The following is a 6,000-nucleotide window of genomic DNA, read 5'->3' as shown; positions in this document are numbered from 1 at the left end:
GTGTGTGTGTGTGTGTGTGTGTGTGTGTGTGTGCGTTTGAGGTGATGTAAGGACTTTGTTATGCAAGTGAAGATACAATTTTACTCTCATGTGCATACTCATGAATTCCAACATTTCTACAAAATTTCATTTTAAGAATATTTCCATAACTTGAAATTGTAGACAGCTTTAAAAAGTGTACAACGTATCCCATTCCCAAGACACAAAAGTCAAAATCACTTTTCAAAAACATGGTTTTGAACGACAGTTTAGGCTCCCTGACAACTATGAACCTGCATGAGATAATCTGATGAAGCGTTTGTATTTGTGCCCCTCAGGTTGTGTTTTAAAGAAAGACAGAGAATGAAGATGGGCATGCGCCAGATTATGGCAAGTTGGAATTTTTCGTTGCCATTTGAAAAGTACCTGGGAAAAAGCGTCAAGTAAACACACGGACATGAGTGAATTTAGGTGACTCCCAGTGTCACTTGTTTCTCTCCAGTTTAAAGCCCAGGAGTAGTGACAGTCCATGAAACATGATTTCAGCTGGAGGAGCTATCAAGGTCAGGACCCGTATTACCTGCTTTTCAGACACTTACAACATCTGAAATAGTACTATATCTAAAACCTGCTAACACACCCACTCACCTAACCTTCACCTCAAACACTCTCACTCACCATCATACCCACCTCCACACTCACTCACTTCCCTGTCTGTACAGAAAAGTTGAAATTGATATTGCCACTACAACTAATAGTACTACTGCAACAGTTACTGCTATTACTGCTGTTGAAACTGACCACAGTAGTAGTTGTTGTAGTTCACACTGTCAGGACTAACATCAGCAATCCAGTGATTCAGTGTTGTAAGTATACTCGGGGGATTTTCAAGAGACAGATTAAAGAAAGAATGGTTAACACCTATGTCGGCCCGTTTGAAACACAGCCTTTCTAAAATTCTAGCGTCTAAGCCCGAACTGAGATAACCTTGTTTACATCAGTATTGAGCAGCAGAAGACATTATACTGCCTTCATTTTCACAGAGCTGTCAAACTAAGTATGGATGCATACTAGTAGTTCTAGTGATCTGTTGTGTAAAATAAAAAAATTGTATGTGCGAAATATATTTCTATTTAAAAATAATAAACTGGTCTGTGAATATGTGTTTTACATCTGACAGCTGTAATGACCAAAATGTATATTCTGCTTATACCCTTACCCATCACTGCCTGCCGTTAAAGGTCATTTTTGTTCTTCCAAAAAACCAGAATCACTTGTATCACTGCATCCAAGAGAACGTTAGCTAGCTAACAGTGGCAAAGACGTTCGTCTTTACCTGATGATGTGTGGTGGTTATGCATTTTAATTTGACATTTGACATTTAAGTGAATACCTGAGCACATTTGGATATGAAAATAGCTAGCTTTGTAAATTACCAAAGAAGTTTTTCTTCCTCATTTAATCTAACCATTTGGCAGTAGCCTACCCCGGCAGCCCACTAGATGGCGCTCTGAGGTCCAGAGGTTGAGAATAACTGATATCGACACCGTTGTGTCTATATCAGAAACTCTGCGTGTTTCTCAGACGTGTTGGTCGGTGGTCCTCAGAGATAAGTCATCTTCTAAAATAGTGATGTCCTTGTCAGGTTGGCTCTTACTTAGCTCGCTACAAATATAGTGTCACGGCGAAGTGTGTGCATCTGTCATTCCAACCAAACAGGTTGAAGCTGAAGCAGTTAACCGCCTGCTGTACGCCGGCCGTTGGTTAGAAACCTGCATACATGGCGTCCTGAATTGAACAGTGCATACAAATCACACTTTAGGCTGACAGAGCCTTGTATTGGTTCTCCATTCCATCAACTTAGTTTACATTGACCAGCTTTACATGGTAAATATACTATGCACAGTATATTCACTTCGAAGTTCGTCTGCAATTGTGAAACTTAACATGTAGTTGTTTCGCAGCACACTAAACACACACACGCAGACATCTTGAGTTGCCCTGCACTTACCCTGATCTTGCTAATTATATCCAAGGCGTGTGTGTTGGTGTGTGCCTGTGTTGTCCGCGACTGTGTGTTTGACTTTCCTACTTATGCCACAGACAGCTGTTGTTTGTATTGCCCCGAGTGCTTGAAGCGACTTTGTAATTAGGCCTATCTGTGTTTTACTTTACTCCAGTGATGTGTGTTTGTGTGTGTGTGTGTGTGTGTGTGTGTAGGGGGGGGGGGGGGGGGGGGGGGGGGGGGGGGGTTGGAAGAGACACACGACCCCTCCCCACCTCCAACGCCACCAGCACCATGCCAATTCCCAACACCCTACCCACCCCCAATCGTTTCTGCAAAGTCGAGCCTGAACCATCCACACACACGCACAGCTCCGGCCAGTAACAATAGCTCCGACACAGAAGCCATGTTCAAAACAGCTGACATTGAAAAGTGTCAGTTTGTGACCTCATTCCGAAAGAATTGAGGACGTATGGGGTGTATGTTTATGTGGAATCACACTGAGGCAGTATTCATCACAGTCCACTGGCATATCAAGGCTGCTTGTACACACAGAAACCTGTTGCCCCGAGCAGCAAACCTGCCAGCTAATTTATTTAAAATCCAAACGAGAGTCAACAAAGTTGCGTGAATCAGGATCGTTTTGAGTGTCTCTGTATTATCTCGAAGACTTGAAGAGGAAAGTTTGAGTTGAAAAACACGGGGCTCGAATAGGAAGGTGAGGGAGGAAATCATGGCAAGGCATGCATTTCTTTTTTTTTTAGCAAGATGGGGGATGGGTGGCTTTTTAGATTGTCCCTCCTCCCTCTTCCTCTGTCTTTTTTTTCTCTTCCCTCTCATCTTTGTTCAAGGGCTGCCTGACTAAAACAAGCCGCCCCTGCACACTGAAGGAAAGTCATAATAAACGAGTCAAAAGTGGTCGGCAAAACATTGTCACTGACTGTGAGTTGGTGTGTTTGCTTGAGATATTGTAGATTATTATTTTGTGGTGGTGGTGGTGTGTGTGCGTGTGTGTGTGTGTGTGCACATGGAAATGAGTTGGTGTGGTGTCAGGGGAGTTGCAGTAAAGTGAGCACAAATGAATGACAAAACACACACACACATATTTAGACATTTAAAAACCGAAGCAAAACCTGTATTGCTTTGTTTACATTACAGCATCGTTCTTACTCTTTTTAATTCCATTCTGCAATGAATAATAAATAAAAAAATCATCGTCATCTCTCTTTTTTCCTCCTCACCATACTACAAGTGGCTCTGGTGTATCTCCTGGTTTAATGACCACTGATGACGCACAAACACAATTTCCAACTCCATCTATATGCTGTGGGTAGGCAGGGACACACAAAGCCTCTCACTGAAAACCCCTCTCTCTCTCTCTCTCTCTCTCTCTCTCTCTCTCTCTCTCTCTCTCTCTCTCTCCGTCTCCCTCTCAACAAAGCCTGCATGCCTCTCATTTGTAAATCACTTAAAAGCATGACAAATGTGCATTGGAAGTTTCAGAGCGTCCCTCTTGAAAAGTCTCTCGTTCGCACCTCTTCTCCGATACACCGCCGCATTGTACTAACTACGAATATAGCTTGGCGTTTAGACGCATGGTTATGGTCATTTAATTGCTATCGGGATGGTGGCAGGTCAGTGTGATTCGGCTGATTACATTCAGAGGTTCTAGTAGCTGAGCAGAAAAGGAGTTTTGTAGTTGTGAAATGATTTGAGAGCCAGAGAATGTTAGACCGAAATCCAAAACAAAGGAGTCTTGTCCACAACACTAATCCCACAGGAACATTTCTGCCATAGACTGGGAATTACTCTGTATTTCAATCATGTGATGGGCCATCAAGCAGGGGGTTACAGCATTTTCTTGTGTGTTTGGGTCTGAGCTGATGGCCAGCGGCAAGGAATTTACCGTGATAGTATTTTACAATCGAGGTACTAAATGAAACGTAGTGCATTTCAACATGTAAAGGGATCATATTATTCATAGAAAAATAAGAGTACAGGAAAGGGAGGGGTAATGCATTTACAGCACTGGTTTCAAAATTAGCCACCAGTGGGAAGATTTCGAATGGGTCACTAGGGTTCACAAATTAAGTAGATATCTCCCACTGCAGGCAAACAAATATATGTGTTCATTAAAAAATATATACGGGAAGAGAGGTTTTGGGTCGACATTGACTTTCAGTCCCTGGTCTGTATATTCATTATCTTTGAGAACAAAAATGTAAACCATTTCACGTAGAGAAGGCAAAATCTTAAACTGTCAGGTTCTCTTTTCCACTTCTTAGCCCAGTGGAACATACACACAGTACATTGATCAAGTGCTGCACTAGGTACCATTTTGAGGAAGTTGTACTACTCTATACTTCTAGTCCATTACATTTCAGAAGGCAATGTTGTACTGTTTTACCCCACTGCATTTATTTGTCAGCTATAGTTAATGGTTACTTTAGATAATACGATTTTACATAAAACATGCAATAAAGATTATAACTAAGGGATTAAACCAGCGGTTTCAAACCTCTTTGTCTTGTGACCCCTAATGTAAAAGTTCTAAGAGTTCTAAACTTCTCAGATGGTTTCATTAAGATAATTGTTTGTCGCCAAAATAGGGGAAATTATCTAATATTATATATTCTTTTTTTAATCTAGTCTTTTTTTGTTGTCCTCCCTATCCCATGAATCATCTTGTGACGCTTCAGACTTTTGTCAACATTTTTAACTGTTTCACCACTGGCTGGTAGACAAGCCTTGCACATGTAATTACATGATTACAAATATGTAACCACACACTTTCAGAACAATGCTAGCTGTCAACAACGACTAGATGTTTGACTGTCTGTCTACAGACTACACAGTCATTACAGACACAAGATGAGACTTTGGTGCCAGTCCTTGCATCAAACAAAGACAAACTCCTAAAATACTGGACTTACTCTAAAAACGTTTTAGTCACAGGTGGTCCATGATCTCTTATATGTGCTTCAATGTTACCGGGATCACAACTTCTATAGTTTAGTGTGTGTGTGTGTGTGTGTTCAAAAAAATTTGAGAAATAATACAAAATGTTGAATTATACTAAAATGATGTCATCTATCAACAATATGGTCACAGCTTCAGCTTATTTATAGATCACTGTGGGTTTGCTAACCCATTATAATATTTCTTAGTTATAGGCTACCCGTGACCACGCTGAGTGACACTGTGAATTATGTGTTTTGTAAATTGTTTTACAGCATGTGACATAACAACAAACAACACTGGTTAGCTAACCATTTGGCTGCCAAGCAGAAGTTGCTATCCTCACATAGAAACCCTGACAAAAGAGTAACGCACAGAGGAATCATGTTGCACAGCATTTGACTACTGTATGGAACTCCCCCAGGACACTAAGCGTGCGTTTTATTCTCAGAAGCCATAAAATACAGCAGGGAAGTCTGTGTTGTTGCTTTCACTTCACCTTTTTTTGTATTATCTCTGTCTTAATGAGACAAATGAGCCACGTTCTCCTTGAGCTCAGCTTGCAAACTGACGGCGGAAATAACAGATAATTTGGTCTGATCTATACGCTGTTTGAGGGGGAGCGGTATAGCTCTTAGGCCTGACAATTTAAACTGATACAGCCATCACATCTTTATGATCCAACAATAAATATGCTCTAATGAAAAATGAATGAGGTATACTTTATCAAAGGATACATTATTTATCTCTGCACGAGGTTTCAACACCTCCATTAAGCGTCTGGTCACTCCCTCTAGGGCTGTTATCAATGCCACTTCACCACAACACACACAGTGAAAGGATTCCACGTCACATCAAAGTTTTCAGCCTTTATTTCTGCACTTTGGGGCCTTTGTCCTCCGAAACAACTGCACATATGCACGCCTCTGCTCCCACACCACCACCATTCTTCTGTCTTTGTATCAGACCCCTGCCTCATGCCTATTGTCATGTTAATGACCTGTTTGCTCTGTTTTGCAGGAGCCCACCATCCATCAAAGCGCCTCCCAGCTTTTCAT

This window comes from Pholis gunnellus, assembly GCF_910591455.1.
Source record: "Pholis gunnellus genome assembly, chromosome: 8".
Lineage (NCBI taxonomy): Eukaryota > Metazoa > Chordata > Actinopteri > Perciformes > Pholidae > Pholis > Pholis gunnellus.
The sequence above is the reverse complement of the archived record's forward strand: the minus strand, read 5'-3'. Positions refer to the sequence as shown.